Source organism: Papio anubis, chromosome X (assembly GCF_008728515.1).
Source record: "Papio anubis isolate 15944 chromosome X, Panubis1.0, whole genome shotgun sequence".
NCBI classification, from domain to species: domain Eukaryota; kingdom Metazoa; phylum Chordata; class Mammalia; order Primates; family Cercopithecidae; genus Papio; species Papio anubis.
The window spans coordinates 38,351,212-38,373,470 of record NC_044996.1 but is presented as its reverse complement, the minus strand read 5'-3'; the positions used below and the strand labels follow the sequence as shown (position 1 = coordinate 38,373,470).

Genomic DNA, 22,259 nt, shown 5'->3' with positions numbered 1-22,259 from the left:
ACATCATGTTATTGGATGAATAAAACATGGCTCCTGGCCTTGAGGAGTTCAGTGGAGGAAGTAAAGCTTTACTTATTCATAAAGTATATCTGTGATAATAGACTATAGTTCTAGGTACTGAAAAAAATACCTGGAAATGAAATATTAGGTTAGGGATTTGAACTTGGCAAAATGAAAAGCTAAAAATCTTATCTTTTCATAAAAGTCACAATGATATATGGGCTATGATAATAGCTTACAGGTCTAAATGCTATGTGGTAAATAATGTTGATTCTTGGGTAAACTATTTCCTCATCATTTTAATAGGTTAGACATAAAGCTTGAGATATGCACTATTACTCTTAAAGAGTCTGGCGAATTTTCTGCATTTTCGTGGGTTTATAATCTTGGCACTTTGTTGTCACAGTACCTTATGTTTAACTACAGAAGGCTGACAAAAGAAAAAATAGGAAAAACACTAGCGAATGTTAAAAATGTTTATTATTAAACATCATTCACTAATTCAAAAAGTGTATGCTGAAAGTAAGATTGTTTGAAGTTTTTCATATCCTTGAGGCTATTACTGGTCTATTGGAAATGACTTTTGTAGATCATGCTACTCTTCACTTTGTGAATGGAATTTTGGCTATGGCAGATAGTACACAGTATTGTTCCCAGTATATTTAGCAGGCAGCAGACTGAAGTATCTTTTACCAGAACTATTTCTTTCCCTCCCTGCATCACAGATATTTTTAGAACCTGATACTGGATTTACGTGAATTTGTCATTGCTCTACATACATTGTAAAACACAGCCTATTGAAAGCTCCTTTTCAGCTCTCCCTTGCTACTAGTAAAGGACGAAAACTGCAAGCAGGGTCTCCTTAAACCTGCTTAGAAGTGGGACAATCATACATGTTGAGAGTACCACAAGTGCCATTTGAAATTGGTTGTAATTAAGGTGGTTAATGAAAATGACTTTTAAAAAAACTACATGGAAAGAAAAGTTAAAGAAAATATGTCACATGACATATGCCATTTTGAAACATAAGGTAAATATTTCAACATGTCTTCAGTTTTCTCCAAAATGTTTTAGAATGAAGACAAACTAATTTTTGAAAACCAAAATTCTATCTCCAACTACTTCATATACTTTTTAAAAAAAAAGACAAGCAATACTTTATTTAAAATCCATCACAGAAATGAACAGCTTCACTCTGTAATACAGCATGCATGTTTTAAAGCCTAAGTCAGTAATTGTATATGAGAGCATACACTGCTGCATACAAATTAACTCTTCAGACCACAATTTTTCAATGTTTAAAACAGAATAAGCTTCCCTGTGAAAGCAGCATCTGTGCTGGTTTCTTTTTTGGTTTTTGTTTTTTTGTTTTTTGTTTTTTGAGACGGAGTTCTGCTCTTGTTGCCCCAGGCTGGAGTACAAGGGCGCAATCTCGAATCACTGCAACCTCCGCCTCCAAGGTTCAAGCGATTCTCCTGCCTCTGCTGTGTTAACTCTAGTATTCTTCTTCTTCACCCTCTTTTTCAACAGACTCCACACCAACATCCTCATAATCCATCTCAAGGGCAGCCTTGTCCTCACGGGCCTCAGAAAACTCTCCTTCCTCCATTTCCTTACCCACTTACCAGTGAACAAAGACATGTTTGGAATACATCAGGTCAAACTTGTGGTCCAAGTGAGCCCAGGCCTCAGCAATGGCTGTGTTGTTGCCCAACATGCACATAGCTCTCTATCTCAGTCAGGTCTTTGCCAGGCACCACAGTGGGAGGCTAGTAATTAATGCCACCTTGAAGCCAGTGGGGCACCAATCCACAGACTAGATGGTACACTCGATCTTGATGGTGGCAATGGCAGCACTGACATCTTTTGGAACCACATCATTATGGTACAACAGGCAGCAAGCCATGTATTTACCATAGGAAGGGTCATGTTTCACCGCCTGGTTGGCTTGCTCAAAGAAAGCATTGGTAATCTCTGCTACAGAAAGCTGTCTATGGTAGGCTTTCTCAGTAGAGATGATGAGGGTGTATTAGTTTGTTTTCATACTGCTGATAAAGACATACATACCCAAGGCTGGGCAATTTACAAAAGCAAGAGGTTTATTGGACTTACAGCTCCACATGGCTGGGGAAGGCCTCACAATCATGGTGGAAGGCAAGGAAGAACAAGTCATATCTTACACAGATGGCAGCAGGCAAAGAGAGAGCTTGTGCAGAGCAACTCCAGTTTCCAAAAGCCATCAGATCTTGTGAGAGTTATTCACTATCATGAGAACAACACTGGAAAGACCCACCCCCATGATTTAATCATCTTCCACCAGGTCTTTCCCATAACACATGGGAATTATGGTAGCTACAAAATGAAATTTGGCTGGGGACACAGAGCCAAACCATATCAGAGGGCATAGCTGCCCAGAGAGAAGTGGATGCAGGGATAGGACACCAGGTGGGTCTGCAGTTCTGTCAGATCAATATTTAGGGTTCCATCAAATCTCAGGGAAGCAGTGACGGAGGACACAATTTGACCTATGAATCTATTCAGGTTAGTGTAGGTTGGGTGCTTAATATCAAGGTTTCCATAACAGATGCCATAAATGGCCTCACTGTCTATCATGAAAGCATAACCAGAGTGCTCCAGGGTGATGTGGGTGGTTAGAGTGGAGTTGTAGGGCTCTGGCGCAGGTGTGGAAACCTGAGGGGCTAGGTAAATGGAGAACTCCAGCTTGGAGATCTTACCATAGTCAACAGAGAGACATTCCATGAGCAAGGAGGTGAACCCAGAACCAGTTCCCCTGACAAAGCTGTGAAAACCAAGAAGCCCCGAAGACCTGTGCACAGGTTGGCCAATTTATGAATTTGGCCCAACATGAGATCAATGATCTCCTTGCCAATGGTGCCCTCGGGCATAGTTATTGGCAGCATCTTCCTTGCCCATAATGAGATGCTCAGATTGGAAGAGCTCATGGTATGTGCCAGAGCGAACTTCGTCAATGACCATGGATTCCAGGCCTGCAAACACTGCTTGGGCATGTGCTTGGTTTCTGCTTCACAGCTACCTAGCAGATGACAGAGATGAAGAGGAGAGGTTGTTGCTTCTTACAGACTGACTCTTAAACAGTTGATGTAAGGGAACCTTCATCTCCTTTTTTTAACAGGGGTTTATTTGTAGTGCAGTTTGAGGTCCACAGCAAAAGTGAGCAGCAAGTACAAAGTTCCCATATACCTCCTGCCCACTACAACATGCGCAGCCTCCCCAACTGTCAACATCTGGCACCAGAGTGGTACATTCATTAAAATCAATGAACCAACATTGAGGCATCATGACCACCCAGAGTCCCATAGTGTACATTTACGTTCACTCTTGGTACTGTGCATTCTATGGATTTTGGCAAATGTACAATGACATGTATCTACCATTGTATTGCCATAAGTAGTTTTATTGTCCTAAATTCCTCTGAGCTCTGCCCATTCACTCCTCCTCATCTACTTTTAAAAAGTCAAACTTCTCAGTGTCTATTATCTGCCTAATCTGGGATTTCTCAGTCTCAGACTCTTGACATTTTGAACAGGATAATTATTTTAAAGGGGATGTCTAGTACATTTAGTGCTTTCTAGGATATATAGCAACATCCCTGGCCTCTACCCAATCAATGCCAGAAAACAGTGCCATTCTTAGTTGTGACAACCAAAAATGTCTCCAGACATTGCTAAATGTCCCCTGGTAGCAGGTAGCAAAATCATTCCTGTTAAGAACCACTGGCCTAATCTAGGGCATACTCTACTTCCAAATGAATGTCTATATTATCCTATTATGACTTGTAGAGTTAGTCATTAAATGCTATCAACAAATATTTGTTAGGCTTACTATGTGCTGGATAATATAAATGTATTCTACTCTAGCCAGTCGAGAGCTATTAAATTTTTAATATATTAATAAGTAACAGGGAGAGGCATGAGTTGTTGCAACAAACATTTTAAAAATCTACATGCAATAGCTACATTGAATCTTGAGGCATGGTTGATTAAATTGATATAGCGATCTTCACGATCTAGTTCACAGCAGAATGAACGCAGAGGGAAAATGCATTGATCATTAAGATTGCTTAACTGATTGGACCTGCTATGCTGTGATTCGCTTCAGCAGCCACGTGCAAAAGATGGACACTGCCTCTAAGGGAAATAATTCTGAGTAATTAGCCAGGGAAGACTCTATACAAATCCCCACTCCCACCCTAACTCCACCACTGTTTTCCCATGATAGCAAGGGATATTTATCTGATTCCCTTGCGAAATTGCCATAAGTGCCGCAGTGCTCCTTTCATTTTGCCTCTGTAGCTAGAGGCAGGGCTGATGATAAACTGATTTCCTTTTTGGTTGGCCAGTACTTGTGCCGTTCAGATCATTAAATCAAATGTAACCAAGCAAGTATAATTTGAGATTTTATTTGGAGATTCTCCTTGTAAAGATTTAGGCATTAAAGTAGTCACACAGAATCCAAGAGACAACTGTCAGAAATGGAAAGGGGAATTGGAGTGGTAGACAATGAGACATCTTGGCAAAACTAATTCTATTTACATATAGCCTCAAATTATGGGTTTCCTCCTTCTCTTTCTCCTTTTCCTTTTTTGGACAGACTTATTACAGTCATTTTGATTTATCCCACTTTTGTTTTTTGGCTTTTCTTTATGATGGGTCAAAAATAAATAAATTCAAAATTGACTCATTGAAGGCAGTTAACTAGTTAACTTTTATTTCCAAGGCACTTCTTGGAGGATGTGGGTCTACTTATTCCTTGTTTGTTAAAGTGAACTGATATGTATATTCCCCTTTGTGGACCTCTAAATTGGTCTTCTTATCTATAACTTGTAAGATTCCTTCCAGCTCTAATTGTCTATGATCTGTTGGTTAGTATAATAAATGTATACTAGACCATGATGCATGCTGGGACCTCAGCAAAAGGAAGAAGAGGAAAGGAGTAGGACAGAATCTTAGAAAAGGCTGGATTGAAATTTCATGGACTAACTTGGTTGTAGGAATGTACCTTCAAGATTGTGTTTGGGGCCAGGTGCAGTGGCTTACACCTGTAATCCCAGCACTTTGGGAGGCTAAGGCAGGAGGAATGTTTAAGGCCAGGAGTTTGAGACCAGCCAGTACAACATAGTGAGATCCCACCTCTATAAAAAATTTAAAAATTGTCTGGGTGTTGTGCCACATGACTGTACTCCCAGATACTTGGGAGGCTGAGGTGGGAGGATTGCTTGAGCCCAGGAAGTTGAGGCTGCAGTTAGCTGAAATCACACCACTGCACTCCAACCTGGGTGACAGATCAAGACCCTATCACAACATTTAAAAAAAGAAAAAAAGGTTGCATTTGGCATGTCAAATCAAAGTTCAAAGGATGAGACAAATGGGCTTTATTCAAAGGATGATCAAGTCCTGGAGTTGGGTAAGGGAAAGCAGTAGAACCAAACATTTGCTACCAAGAACTGATCCCAGATGGTCTATTTGGATTACAGCAAAGTGCCAGCTAAAGGAGGAAGCTATACAAAACAGGATCCAGCTCCCAGGGGCAATGGGAGTAGGAAGGATTTCTTAGAGAATCAGGGTCCTAGTCAATCAGGCTGGAAATGAGGATTAGTTCTAGCCTCAAAGTGGGAATGAGAACCCTAATAAGAAAACTAAGGCAAAAAGTCAATCACAGAGGGTAACCCAACACTAGAGGGGGATGGGTGGTCAGAGAAGAGGCGGCAGTTCAGTGAACACACAACTGCCTGGGGGATCATGTCTATTTTATCATGCCTACCATCAGGAGAGAATGCCTAGTATCCTGCTGGTTGTAGGCAGGATTTGGCCCACTCGATGTAGGAGGCAGAATAGTCCTAGCCTCTGTCAGAGCAGGGCTAGGAAAGGCTACCTATTATGCTTTGTTTCACTTAATTCTTCTCTTTGTCAATTCTTAGTCACAAAACATCATACTCATCAATTGCTATGGTTTTTATTTCTACCCTGAGTTGTATGCAACTTCTTAAAGAATTAAACATGATCAGGCCCTAAATATAGTGCTATGAAATTTCTGTATGTCCACCGACTTTATACACTAAACCAAGTTAGGCAAACTTTCTCTGTACAGGTCTGGACAGTACATATTTAAGGCTCTCCAGACCATAGGGTGTTGGTCACAAGTACTCACCTCTGCCATTATAGCATGAACGTAGCCATATTCAATATGAAAACAGATACGCATGGCTGTGTTCCAATAAGTCTTTATTTATGGATCTTGAAATTGAATTTCATAAAATTTTCACATGTCACAAAATATTATTCATTTTTATTTTTTTAGCAACTTAAACATGTACAAATCATTCTTAGCTTATGGACCATACAAAAACAAGCAGTAGGTCATAGTTTGCAACTCCTGTACTAAACTTAAACAAACTATAATTTATTTAGTGAACAATGATCTGCCTAATTCTGCCTAGCAGGCCTCCAACACTGTAATCAGGGCCACGTAATCCTATTGGTAGGATTAGCCTTGCTCCAAGTTCTGGTAAAAATCAGGTCACAGGCAGTGAAAACATAAGAAACGCTACCTATCATCCATTCTCTATAAAAGTCAACCTGTTTGATGGCCCTGCACTATTTCTGCACTTTGTTCTGGTAATAGCACTCTGATCTGGTTGCTATTAATAAATCCGCTTGAGTTGCACTCCAGTTCCCACAGATATTCTTTCTTTTATGTACGAGTTTCTGCTTGACATTCAGTTTCTACAGAACTAGAGTCTCGCCATGACTCGTCCAAAATCAGAGTCCTAGAGATGGGAGTGTTGTATGTTAACTTTAATGTCTGTGGCTGAGTTCCTGTAATTTACTACCTCATCTTCCTGATGTTCCTCTCTACCTTCCTGAATTATCCTCCTGTGTTTGGTCCAGTTCTAGGCCTTGTTGACCTGGCCAGTTCACTGATTTCACCGAGCCTGACTGAGGCAGTATCATATGAACAGAGGAGCATGCAGAAAAATAGATGGAAAATAATAAACATATAAAAACTGTTTGAATAGTTTTATTATAACCAAAAACCAAGATAGCACAAACTCTGTTTTATTTCATCCTTCATGAAGCAAAAGTGTTGAGAACTGAAGTTCTTCCTATCACAATGGCTGTTCAACACTGAAGTAAAAATTATACACAATAAAATTCTTAGCGACTGCATCAAGACACAATAATAATTATTTAGTTCTGGCCTTTACATATCTCCACTTTCAAGTCTCTGAGTTCACTTTTTATAGTTTTGGTTCATTCTTGTTTAATCAAGGCTGTTCCAAATTTTTGTGGAAGTGATTCAGTCACATAAGTTTAGTATTTTTTTCTAATTCTCTTTCACACATACTGAACTCTAACTTATGATAGCTATCCCCAGTTGCCAATGTATAAACTACTTCTTAAAGAGGAAACTATACATTATAATGTAGATTACACTACATTTCAACTTTTCATCATACATCATACAATCTTTGCAAAGACAATTAGAAAAAAAAAATCCTGAAATGGTAGCTCCCCATCTTGAGTTCATGTATTTTCTGGGATAAAATCTGGGAATGTATATTTCTGATCTATATTGCACCTGATATTTTGTCAACAGGAATATATGTTATCTGCTCTGCATCAGGATTTTCAAATGTGGTTAATTATGAAAAATGTGCCTGTGATTTAGTTACACTTGAGGATGGAGATAGCATGACATAAGGATTTAGAGTGATCATTATTAAAGACCTAACTGGGAGATAATTCTAAACTCAAATATCTAGACATAGACACATACTTTTGATTTCCAAGTAAAAGAGTAGGTTTGCAGTTATTAGCGTTTAATAACAGTAAATAACAGAATATACCTGTTATTCTCCACAATCAGGACATGCCTGTATGCTGCTATAAAATTGGCAGTATTTGGTTACTTCAGTTATGTTTATTCAGCTATCTTATTTGGCACAGACTAAAATATTGACACTTTGGGGACCACTTCAGGTTTTCTGTTGTACAAATATTATCTCAGAGCAAAGCATATAAACTCCTCAGTGAATGTATCTGTCTTACGGGAAAACGGGTCTCATTACTTTATATTCCCATGAACCACACAATCCTTAATCACAGTCAAAGAAAAAGTACCTTGAACCACAAAAGAAACATAGGAAAATACAGAGGAAACTAAGAATCGTGCAAATCTAACCAGCTCCACCTTCCAACATAGATGCTACTTTCACTGGCTTAAAACCATACTGGCCAGGTACGGTGCCTGATACCTATAGCCCCAGCTCTGGAGGCTGAGGTAGGTGGATCTCTTGAGCCCAGGAGTTCAAGATTAGCCCAGCCTACATTGTGAAATTCCATCTCTACAAAAAAAAAAAAAAAGAAAGAAAGAAAAAAGAAAAAGAAAAATTAGCCAAACATGGTGGCATACGCCTGTAGTCCCAGCTACTCAGGAGGCTGACGTAGGAGGATTGCTTGAGTCTGGGAAGTAGAGGCTTCAGTGGGCCATGATTGCACCACTGGACTCCAGCCTGGGTGACAGAGCATGAGCCTATGTCAAATATATATATATATATAACAAAACCATACCAGTGGTTCTTTGGTCACTGCTTGGAGCTTGGGACTATAATGAAGGAACAGGAAGTCTTTCCTTTCTTCAGTTCTTCAGTTTGGATAATAGGAACTTTACTTGCACATTCAGATTTAGTACTACAAGGTTTTTACTTAACCTCATTTATCTTAGATTTATCTTATATCTACATCATCTTTCTTTCATGCTGAACATTGCAGTGATATGGAAGAGGCATTTGGGATCCTGTCAGCGTTTATTAAGATGATAGAATCTAGAGTCACTTTAAATGGCAATGGAAATTAGCCAAAAAACAAGGGAAAATGGAAGATTCAGGGAAGAGGGAAAATCAACAGTGTAAGATTCCTAATAAAGTGGGAATAGGGATACTTCACTCGTAATATCACTAGGCAACAAGTAGGATATTGGTGCTGGAATCATGCAAAGTCTTTGTCATTTGGATGGCTCCCATCTCTGGATTCTGTGGGAATACAGGTTTCCCTTTATTTTGATCTTGTCATGGCCTTTTAGGCTCAGGAGGGGCGTTGTATGTTGGTCCTCTGCTGTGCGTGGCAGTGACAGACCTCAGAATAGAACTGGCTTAGATTCCCAGGCAATGTTCTTCCCTCACACCATACTGTTGTTGAAAACAATGTTGTTTCTAAAAATTACTTTCATTATTTTTTATTGCTGATTAACAGTTTTCTCTGCATTTCAGTACATTCCATGTAACTGTTTGATTTGGAATTTTTTTTTTTGCATATGAAATTAATCCCAGGGACAGGGTGTCTAAGAAAGCCAGCCCTCCTGCTTCCATTGCCCGCCATGTCCCTTTCAGCACCACATACTCATAAGAAAATATAGAGAAAACCAAAAAGAATCTTAATCTAACCAGATTTACCTCCCAATTTTGACACTGCTTTCATCGGAATCAGTGATTTAAAACCATGTCTCTGGTTCCTGTTCACTGCTGAAAACTATGACTATAGGAAAGGACATCTTTTCCTTTATTATAAAAACTTATATTTGTAAATTCCCCAGAAACAAACTCAATAATAAGCCCATAGGCAGTGTGTATAAATTCCTAGTTAAGTCAGTACTCTCCAGTACTCTTCCGTTATCCTTTCACTACTTAATCTACCACATCTCTAAGATATGAGTCACCTATTCACGTGTCCACCATTTTTCATCACTTAAATTGTGATTTTTTTCTTTTTTTTTTGGTTCTTTACACTCATACCTTCACTCTATTTTAATAAGACCCTTATAAACTTTCTTTATGTGCATTGGCTTGCTGTTTTTTTTTTTTTTTTTTCCTCTTTCATAACATTGGCTGAGAAGGCTCTTGTGTGACACTTAATGAGCTTTTGTTGTTACAGAGACTGGTGGGTGGGCTGGAAGCTAACCCCATTAACTATCTCCCACTTTCTTAAACTTAAAGCACTGAAACTCAAAAGTATACAATAATTCTGTATTGGTCATATTCAGCTTTCCCTTCTTTTGTGGCATCCTGCATTCTGACTAATTCCTAAGGGCCATGCCAAAGGTCCCCACTGGAAGGCCTAATGCTGTAAATGAAGACACAATGAATTGAGAACTGGCACTAGGATATTCGAGATCAGTCCTATAATTTCCTATTGACACGCTCCCCAAACATCCAGATGGTTCTTTCATTTTATGATGTCTATATTTCTATGAATCAATTTTGTTTAGTATCATCTTCTTCTGCAAACAAAAGCCAAGAACTCTGCTGGCTGTTCTTTCGCCTTTTCATCTCGCATAATGACACTTCTCAATTGGATCACCATGTTGATAGTTTTATCTTCCATTACATCAATTTTGGCTCCTGCTTCTTAAGCCTACTCTTCATGTATTGTGAGACTGTGCTGCCTTTCTTCTGATGCTCTGCCAATGTGATATTACACACCACCTGTGACTGGTGTGGTTGGCCATGGCCAGACCTGACCAGAGCAGGCCTCAGTGAGGACCAAAATGGAAACTAGGTCCTGTAGTTCAGGCACAGAAAAATAGAGACTACTCTTAGGCTGATACAGCAAGAATTTCAAGGCCCCAGCACAGAACATGAGCTTTGGTGACATGACATTCTGAATAGGGAAATTATTGCCTTCTGTAGTAAAACGAGTTGTCTCTGGATGCTGAATAAGGGGTGAGGGAGGTGGGTGTAAAATACAGGAAACCAAAGTTCTTAACTCTCAAACCTGGTAGAGATTTCCTTCTGTGTGGGATGCCAAGTCTACAGAACTTAGGGCATGACTGTGAGAGATACACGGGAGGCCGTCAGCAGTCAGGTCATCCCTGGTGTCTTTTTTTTTTTTTAGACGAAGTCTCGCTCTTGTCCCCCAGGCTGGAGTGCAATGGCACGATCTCGGCTCACTGCAACCTCCGCCTCCTGGGTTCAAGCGATTCTCCTGCCTCAGCCTCCCAAGTAGTTGGGATTAAAGGCGCCTGCCACCACCCTGGCTAATTTTTGTATTTTTAGTAGAGACAGCGTTTCACCATGTTGGCCAGGCTGATCTCGAACTCTTGACCTCGGGTAATCCGCCTGCCTCAGTCTCCCAAAGTGCTGGGATTACAGGCATGAACCACCACACCTGGCCATCCCTAGTGTCTGTACAAATTATTTACTTCCCAACTTTGACGCTGCTTTCATTCAGGGTCAGTGGTTTAGTCATCCCTAGTGTCTTTACAAATGCATCCCTAGTGCATTTGTATCCTTTTGGCTGCCAATCTGCTACTTTTACTTTGAGAGTAAACCAGAGGAGACATCACCTCAAAAGGTGGACCATACTTGGACCAGACTTCCTTGATCAGCCTCTTGTGACTGGAAATCAACTGTTCCTTTTTTATATTTCCACTGATCTATAAACCTCATCAGGGGGTCTGCAGGCAACATATCAAGGAAGGAGCTCGGTGGTAGGCTTTGCCTCACTCTTCTTTTCACATTCATTTCCTTTCCCCATCTCCTTTGTTCTAATTTTAAAACCATTGATCCTGGGCATGTGACAGCATTGAAATGGAATAAAATCATTTATTCTTTCAAGAAATATTTTTTGAGCACCACACTGTGCCAGGCACTGTTTTGAGCAGGGAGGATACAGCAGTGGACATAAAGAGAAAAATCCTGTCCTTGTGGAGCTGACATTAGACAGTATGTTAGATGAAGAAAAGTGATATGGAGGAAATAAGCAAGAAAGGGAAGTACGGTGTGCTAGGGGTTCCCTTAAGTAGGGTGGTCAGGGAAAACATCACTGAGATGGCGACATTTGAGGAAAGGCCTGAAGGAAGTGAGGGAGCAATTCATGTGTTACCTTAGGGAAGAGAGTTTCAGGTGGAGAGAATAAGAGGTGAACAAGTCCTGAGGTGGAAACAGGCTTAGGATGTGTTAGAGACAGCAAGGAGTGTCCTATATGGCGCCCTGCCCCACACCTTTGCTTGTGGGCACTTTGCACTGTCCACAAGCAATTGCAGGATAACTTTTATATACCCACTATTAGGGAAACAGAAGCCTAGGAAAGCCAGAGTGACATCATTTTAAAACCAACTCCGGCTGGGCACAGTGGCTCACGCTTGTAAATCCCAGCACTTTGGGAGGCCAAGGCGGGTGGATCACTTGAGGTCAGGAGTTCAAGACCAGCCTGGTCAACATGGTAAAACCCCATCTCTACTAAAAATACAAAAATTAGCCAGACGTGTTGGTGGGTGCCTGTAATCCCAGCTACTCGGGAGGCTGAGGCAGGAGAATCGCTTGAACCCAGGAGGCGGAGGTTGCAGTAAGCCAAGATCGCGCCACTGCACTTCAGCCTAAGTGACACAGTGAGACTCTGTCTCAGAGTGAATGAATGAATGAATAAATAAATAAATAAATAACCAAAAGACTCCATCTCGAGACTAACAAGGCACATTCCTTGCTGGTCACCCCCCATGGTCCTAAGATGTTTACAGCTAAATAAAAAAGTTTGGTAAGGCCTACAAGGACAAACTCCTACAACAACAGAAAGTTCAGTTGTCCCAATACCCAAAACAATATGTTTTCAAGATGTTTTGATGTACATACACAGTAAAACATCAAGGATAGTTTTTTTTTAAATCAATAGAATAATAAATTTTGTTATCCTGTCTGCTCACTCACACATAAGTACAGCTTAATTTAGCCTTTGCATAGACAAGGACCCTATATATGAAAAACTTAAAGGTGGCATATTCTTGCTTTCTGAGGACACCCTACTCTGTAATGGAGTCACTTTCAATAAGCTATATCTTCTCACTGTACTCTGTGACTTGCCTTGAATTCATTCCTGCATGAGATCCAAGAACCTCCCCCTTGGGGTCTGAATTGAGGCCACCTTTTTTCCAGTAACACAACCATGGCTCAAAGAGAAAGTCATGATTTGCTGAAGATCAAACAGCTTTTTAAAATTCACCCATAATGAATATTCTTTCTACTGCCTTCCATGAACGTTTTCTGTGATATCTCAAGCCCAAGTCCTGCTAGTTATCTTCTAGATGAGGCCCCTGCTAGTCTTGTCTGTATTGAGTATAAATTAGCTGTTAACTGTATAAAATCCAAATTCAGTAATGCCAGTGGTATCCAGTTACTAACATCTCTCATCTCCCTTTTAAAAGCATTGTTGTTACAGCCAATAATAGTAATAATAATAAGAGGTATCATATACTGAGTGCCTGCCATATGCTGCAAGCTTTACAGATGCTACACAATTTAATCACTTAACAACCCTGTGGGGTAAATGTTATTATATATGTTTTGCAAATGAGGTTGCTGAGGCTCAGGAAGAATGAATGCAATGCCTAAGGTAATATAGCTAGTAAATGGTAGAGCTAGGATTTAAAACTGTGCCTGAGCCAGAAGCTTACTATATACTGTGCTGCTGGTCTCCCTAGATAGGTAGCTTCCTCAAAAATGTAGTGGCTTAGATCTAAGCTTTGGGATCATCTTTTGAAGGTGTGTCTCTTGAGAACTCAGGAGCTTTGGCTTCCATAGTAGGTCAAATCACTATCTTAGACAGCAGTAAGGCTTCATTTTCCCTGATCTTTTCAGTGGTTTTAATTTAAATTTCTCTCTGTTCTAATAAGACCTTACTTGCCCTTCCTATATCTAGAACAAATGTTCTGTATTTTGAGAAATTGATCTTAGCTACTATCTGACCAGGTTCAGAAAAGTCTGTCTCTTATTTGATTACACAGCACCTTTGCTCTAGTGCTTACTTCCTAGCAATCCTGCTGGCTTAACTTTTTCGTCCCTTTTTTTTTTTCCAGAGGTCTTTGTTAAATGACCTTCATTTTAGTGTTCTTCTAGGCCAATTCTAATTGGGCATATTTTTGCTGCCTTCAGATGGTCATCTTTTTTCCTTAATGCAGTTGGCATCAACTCCCACAATCACTATTTGGCCAAATAACCTTTGATATCTTTTCCCATTCATGTTCCCAAATTGCTTTACGAGTCATATTCAATTTTGGGCTTTCCCTCTCCCCAATCCATATCCAAAAGCAAATATATCATGAATAATATTTTTAAACATTCAACCATTTTCATTCTTCTTAAATCATTTTGCCTTAGGACACCCTCCATTACCACTGCCAGTAAATTAGCGGGTTTCAGTACCTCAATGAATGGACAACACCATATAGAAAACAAGTAGTCCTAACTGGGATTTTATTATCAAATTAGGTGTTTAATTCCCTGAGAACTTCTCAGGAAAACAGCAGTCTTGGAGTCAGAGATTTCTAAATTCCTTTTGTATAGCAAGAACCAAGCCTGTCACACCCACCAGGATGGCTATAATAAAAAAGAAACAGTGTTAGTAAGAATGAGCAGAAATTGGAATCCTCATACTCTGTTGGTAGAAATGTAAAATGATGTACTCACTATGAAAAACAGTTTGGCAGTTCCTCAAAAAGTTAAACATAGAATTACCATATGACCTTGCAATTCCATTCCTAGGTATACACCCAAAAGGATTAAAAACAGGCATCCAAACAAAAACTTTTACATAAATGTTCAAAGCAACACTACTCATAATAGCCAAAAGATGGAAGCAACCAAGCATTCATCAGCAAATGAATGGATAAACAAAATTTGGTATAGTCATATGATGAAATATTATTCAGTGTCAAAAAGGAATGAAATATTGATAATTGCTATAATGTAGATGAACCTCAAAAACAGTATGCTAAGTAAAATCAGCGAGACACAAAGCGACATAGATTATATGACTCCATTGACAGAAAATGTCCACAATAGGCAAATACGAAGAGACAAAAGTAGATGAGTGGTTGCCTGGGTCTGGAGGTAGGAAAGTGGATTAACTGTACATGGGCATGAATGATCTTATTGGGATAATGAAAGTGTTTAAAAACCAAAAGTACAGTGATAGTTACACAACCAAATTTACTAAAAAGTCATTGAACTGTACATTTTAAATGGGCGAATTTTATGGTGTGTAAATTGTACTGCAGTGAAGCTGCAGGAGAGAGAGAAAGAGAGACAGAGAGAGAGAGAGAGAGAGATTGAAGGCAAGCCCGGAGCCTGGCCAGTTGGCATTCTAGAGTTTTACTAGTTTTGGAGAACCCGAGATGATGTAAGTGAAAGGTACACTATCCAGAAACAAAACTGTAGCATTCTGAGAGGTGAGAGAGAGAAAAAAAGAAAGGGTTAAGAGGCCACGAAGGAAGTGGAAGAGTCCATAGATAAGTCTGCCCCCCTCCACACCATGCGCCCTATTATCGTAAGTGTGGAATCTGGGGACATTTTCCAACAGGTTTAGGGGGAAAATAAAAAACAAAGTGGAATTATTCCAAATTTGGTCTTTGGAACTCTGGGACACCACTGTTGTGGTTTAAATATTTGTCTGCTCCCAAACTCATGTTGACTTTTAATTGATGTGGGGCCTTTAAGAGATGATTAGGTGATGGCAGATCCATCATGAATAGATTCATGCCCTTATTGCAGAAGTGGGTTAGTTATCACGAGACTGAATTTGTAATAAAAGTGAGTTTTGCCTGATTTCTTCTCTCTGTCTCACATGTTTGCTTCAGCCTTCTGTCCTTCTGCCATGGGATGACCTGCATCAGATGTTGGTGCCATGCTCTTGGACTTGTCGGCCTCCAGAACTATGAGAAATAGATGTCTTTTCTTTATAAATTTCTCTGAGTAACAGAAAATAGACTAAAACAATCACCTTTCTGAGTACCCCCTCACCAACAAGAGATAATCATAACAGAAGAAAAATGGATGCAAGGCAGATCCAGGCAAAGAGAGGGCCAAGTCTCCCTCAGCTTTTATCTGGCATAAATGTATCCAGATATTTTCACATGCTCCCAGTGGAGGATATAGAAAATAGCTGGATGTTTACAGCCAACAGGTCTCCCATGGGGCCGCTGCCATGAGGAGCAAGTTGACGCTACGGCAAGGGCTGCAGGTGGACGATCTAACTCTGGGGCTGGATGGAGGATGTGGTTGAGATTCAGAGGGCCTGAAAGGCAGACAAGGGAAGAGGTGAGTCTAAGTCAGCAGAATGGTGAATAACTCTGGGCCTAGATGAGCTGAGAGCGTAGACCTTGTATTTCACAAGTCCTGGACTTCATCATCAAATGCCAGAATAGTTCCCAATGACTGGGGAGGGCATTGTTGAGGAAATTACTGTAGAGGCCAATAAGGACCCACACAAAGATGTCCATGTCAACTCATTGCCTCTTCTCTGTCTTAGAGGGGAAGGAGGTAGGTGTGGTGAGATGGAATTCTAAAACACTGAGAAGTATCCAAAGGAACTCAGTTAACCCAGAAAAGACTATTTTTAATGGAAAGAGATTGATTTTCCATCATAATTTAGCATAGTAATAAGACATGTTGACTTAGTTCTCAATTGAGCACAATGGACCAAGGCCTGTACCTAACTGCTCACTCACAGTGCCCTGAAGAGTCTAGGGGACTATACCGGGCTCTTCGGAGCTCCATGTGAGCCACTAACGTTTATAACATTGGGGATTTAATCAAGATTTCCATAATGAAGCTCAAAGCCAGGAAGATCTGAGACTGGATTACATAGTTTTTAAAAACAAACAAACAAACACCTTGTTTCTATTAACCAATGGAACAGATTTAGGAACCCAGTAAAAATGCCACATGCTTGAATCCACTTAATAAATAAACATTTAGTTCCCTCTAATCCAGTAGTTCCAAATCTTGCATCCATGGATGAACTTTGGGTGGCACATGAGTGCTTAAAAGGTTGAGTGCCAAACTGAGACTATAAACGTGTATGTGTGTGTTTGTAGATAGAGGTTTTGTAACTTTCATGAGTTTCCTAAAGAGGGAAAAAAATGGTTAACTACTCATAGAGAGGGCAGTGGAAGCCTGGGAAATGGGTAAGCCCAAAGAATGTGGGGACAGAGGAAGATCTCATGCAGAGCACTAGGAAATCAACCAACTGTAAGATAAGTCAGATATTTTCACAAAATGATTCTCAAATCAGTGTCACATAAATTGGAAATGGTGTGACTGAATTTCGTGATGGGAGGTCATTGTTGTAGACTACTGACCTGGGGCTTATGGATGCACTTTATGAGGTATGTATACTCTCTGAAATGGGAGGTGAAATTTTCTATGTATGTGCATATAAGCATATTTCTGGGTAGGCGAGCTATAGTTTTCAAAGAATCTTAAAGAAGGTCATTGACCTCTAAAAGGTTATAAACCATTCACTTTAACTTCTGGCAGTGACGGTTTCTTCCTATTTACAACTCTTATTTTTCCATCTTTATGTAATCTCCTTCTTTCACCTCCTCCTCCTTTCCTCCCCATCTTGTGTCTTTCTTTCTCCACCCACTCCCAACTTTCTCTCTTTTCCTTACAAAGCAATGAGGAAGACTAATGCAGTCCAATCTGAATATGAAAAGCAAGAGGAGTGAGCTCAAAGGGGTGATTCCAAGGAGATTAACAAACCTTTTGAAGTGAGGTCTAGCAGGTCTGCTCAGCAATTGAGTCCTTAACTGGCCCTCAGGAAGAAGACAGCTTGGGGAAGAAGCCATGGAAAGGAAGGCTTAGACTGACTATACAATTAGTATCAAATTAATATACAAGATGAGGTGTCAGCTCTTTGAATGTATAAGACGCTATAAATGAGGAAAGCCATTGTCAGAAGGAACACTTAATGGGCTATTTATCAGTGTAAAGAAGGCAGGAGGAACTTACTGATGTAGAAGGGCCTAATGAAGGTCCTCCTTAAATGAGAATTCAGTTAAGGTTTAGACAGCACCTGTCTTCATTAGCAATATAAATATTTCTTTACTACATTTTGGAATTAAATAAAGAATAAGATCAAGTTTCTTCACTGGCTGAATAAGTAGGGATTGATTCTTACCTAGTTGTGTGGATGGCCCTTAGTCTTCATCATTCCCAAGAACCAATCATGAAGCATGAGCTACCATATGATAATTTTCACTTTTCCAGGACTTCTATCTTTCACAAAAGAAGCTGTCCTTGGCATCAGTGAGAAGTCTCCAGGAACAGACTGACTCACTGACAGAATCTCCTCAGAATAATCTGGTATCCAAATGATGTGTATTTAACACTATGCTAATTACTTTTCATTGATTTGATTCCCACAAAACATCTATGATGTAAGTATTATTACCACCTCTAATTGACTAGATGATGAAACAGTCTTAGTGATGACACATACATACAGCTGGTCATACACTTGTTTAAGAGGTAAAATGAATAATTGAAGTCAGGTCTGCCTGATACAAATTACAGGTTCTTCCTCCCAATCCACACAATCATTATGACAAAATAATGTGACTAAATTTAAGTATAAACATAACAATCTTTCAAAGGAGTCATCTTGTCTGACTCTATTATACTCTTATTACTCCAAAAATTTTTAGAACTTCAAGAATGTCTTCGTGGTCTAAGAATAATTGTTTTGAATCTTCTTAATGGTGATAAATTTTATTTTTTGGGGGGATTAAAAATATCTTTATTGAGACATAATTAACATACCATACAATGAACTCATTTTACAATTCACTAGTTTCTTTACTATATTTTTAATATGGCAAAACATATATAACAAAATTTGTCATTTAACCATCAAGGTGTACAATTCAGTGGCATTAACTAGATGACTGTATCATTTTATTTTTTTACTGTTATAAGTAATGCTGCAAATATACATCCTTATATATACTTTGTGCAAATAATTCCATAAGATAGAAAGCTGTCATCTGTGATGGGCCAGTGATAAAGAGTGATAAAAATGGGTTGGTCTTTTCCTAGGATAGCTACATTACCATTAAACATGATTGTTTCTATTTCAATAGGTTTTTGAGGAACAAGTGGTTTTGGTTACATGAATAACTTCCTTAGTGTTGAGTTCTGAGATTTTGGTGCACCCATCACCAGAGCAGTGTACACTGTACCCAATGTGTAGTCCTTTATCCCTCACACCTCTCCCACCCTTTCCCACAAATCCCCAAAATCCATTGTATTATTCTTATGTCTTTGTGTGATGGTGGTAAATTTTAGTTCTTTGAGGGAATTTTTGGAAAGCAGCAAAAAGTCATTCTATTGATTTAAATGTGATTAAGCTGGATAATAAAGTTTGGGCAGAAATAAGTTGTGTTTATAATGTAACATTTATTTTCTTGCATAGTTCATATATCAGCTCAGCAGCTAAAGAGTTCATGAACTAATGAGTAGATGGGTATCTTGCTCTGTTTGGACTTTTATAGCAGAATACCATAGACTGGGCGGCTTAAAACAACCGAAATTTATTTCTTACAGTTCTAGATATTAAGTCCAAGATCAAGATCAAGGGAACAGCAGATTCAGTGTCTGATGAAGTCCTGTTTCCTAGTTCAGAGAGGGTGCCTTATTGTGTCTTCACATGGTGGGAGAGGCACATGAGCTCTCTGGAGTCTCTTTTATAAGGGCATCAATCCCATTCATGAAAGCTCTGACTTCATGACCCAATGACCTACCAAAGACCACACTTCCTAATATCATCCCATTGGGGGTTAGGATCTCAACATATGAATTTTGGGGATCACCAACATGCAGTCTCTAGCAACGGTAAACAAATCTTCCAAAAGGATTACACTTTGACTTTGAAGGTTGATGCACATTAGAAAATACAGGTTCAGATATATCTGCTTTGTTCAATTTTTTTTAGTTATTTAGTGACACCATGTATCTCCTAGCAAGAATATCAGTTGGATTGACTCAAAAGTAACACAGGTGGTCCTCTCTTTAGTAGGTGTCATTTTTGTATTTTATAACTCATCCTCAGACTGGCATCCTTCCTAGAGATAAAACATCACAAACACAGACTAACCATCAACCAGAAAGATTCCTGACAGCAATGTGCACAGTGAATACTCAAGAATAAATACAATTTAGGAGGAGCTCTTCATCTTATGTGAAGAAAAGAAACTCTGAATCTTTGCCCATTTTTATAACCTAATCTCTTTTTATAAAGTAAAACTTTTGGATGCATCTGTTGGGCAATAAATTTATTTTATCACTTTTCAACCACTTGCTTGGCCCACAGATGTATAACTTCTTGCTAATTTTAGAATCATCTGACTTTTACAGGCATGAAGAATCTATAATTAGGCTATACTTGATTTTTATACAACATTATGTACAGAATGAGACAAAATAAACTATTATAAAATAAACACTTATAATAGTTGGGTATAGTTTTATTGAAATAATCCAACTAAATCATACATTTGATTACAGCTAACGGCTTGCTTCTAGTCACAGCATGTACTTTTTCTCAATGTACAGCCTCTATATGTTGTCTACCACTAACTCCTTAACTCCAAGCTAACATTTCCCACGCATACTCCTTTGCAAATGCCAGACTCATATCCAACTATCTTTTGGACATTTCCACCTGGATGTCCACAGTGAAGGCTTGTTTACAGCTGTGCAGGTGGTATACTATATACCTCTCATAGGAAGGGGAGCCATTTACTTAGAATACCATATAAATACTGCCTCCAGGAGTTGTATAACACAACTCCCTTGTGTGCAGACAAAACATATCCAAATTAAACTTTAAAAAGTCCTTCAACCAAAATGACCTTATCTTGCTGAGTTCATTTTTGTTGAACTGATAGTGTTGCCCTTTTTCTGTCACCCAGCGTTGAAGTTTAGAAGTCTTTTTGAAAGTTCATCTTGGGCTCTATCTTCAATCAGTCACTAAGCCAAGTAGATTCTTACCTTCAAGATGCTTATCAGGTCCATCTTCTGTTTTCCTTTCCCAGTGGAAAAACCCTGACTGTTCCCTCATGGTCTGGAATTATAGAATTGCAGATTTGAAAGCAATCATGGATTTTACGGATTCAGGCCAAATCACTCATTTTACAAATGAGGTAATCAAAGTCAAGAAAAGTTAAATGGGCCAGATGTAGTGGCTCAGGCTTGTAATCCCTGCACTTTGTGAGGCTGAGGCGGGCAGATCACTTGAGGTTAGGAGTTCGAGACCAGCCTGGGCAACAAGGTGAAACCCCATCTCTACTAAAAAACACAAAAATTAGCTGGGCGTGGTGGTGGGTGCCTATAATCCCAACTACTCAGGAGACTGAGGCAGGAGAGTTGCTTGAACCTGGGAGGCTGAGGTTGCTGTGCCCCGAGATGGCACCACTGCACTCCAGCCTGGGCAATAGAGTGAGACTCTGTCTCAAAAACAAACAAACAAAACAAGTTAAATGACTTGATGAAGGTGGCATATATAACAAGTTTAGTGATAGAAATGAGATCAGAACAGGAATCTCCTAGTCCTCCTGACCATCATTCTTTCACTATAAAGTGATTGTGTCTTTGTTCACCTGGCTCCATCATCTATCTCCTGTCTTTTTCTACTTTAATTCATCCTAAAACCTATGGCCAGATCAATCTACATAAAATATTACTTTCCTCATAAACCTTTTATCTCTCCACATTGATTGTAAAGTAAGCACGAATTCCCTATTCAATGACTCAGAATGGATGCAACCTACATTTCTAGTCCAGTTTAAAAACAAAAAATGTATCAATATAATTTATTCACATTGATGAAGGAGGAAATTATATATTTCTTTCAAGACTATCAAAAATTTACTGATTTTCAATATTATGTATAATCAAAAAGAAACCCAGTGCTAGGCACGGTGGCTCATGCCTGTAATCCCAATGACTCAAGAGGCTGAGGCAGCAGGACTGCTTGAGCCCAGGAGTTGGAGGCTGCAATGAGCTGAGGTCACACCACTGCACTCCAGTCTGGGTGACAGTGCAAGACCCAAATACAAGAAAAAGAAAAAGAAAGGAAGGAAGGAAGGAAGGAAGGAAGGAAGGAAGGAAGGAAGGAAGGAAGGAAGGGAGGGAGGGAGGGAAACCCAATTAGCCTCGGTTAATTTCCCAAAGAAATGAAAGCTTATCTTCACACAAAAACTGGTGAACTAATTTTTATAGCAGTTTTGTTCATAATAGCTCAAAACTAGAAACAATCCAGATGGCCTTTATCAGATGAATGATTAAAATCTGGTACATCCATACCATGGGAGACACTCAACAATAAAAAGGAATGAATAATTAACTTGTAGAGCAGCCTGGATGAATCTCCAGGGAATTACTCTAAATG

At 39.4% G+C, this 22,259-nt stretch overlaps 1 pseudogene; it reads right to left on the bottom strand.

The window, feature by feature from the left end:
• Positions 1 to 20,930, bottom strand: LOC116271827 (annotated as a pseudogene).
• Positions 20,931 to 22,259: the final 1,329 nt, after the last annotated feature.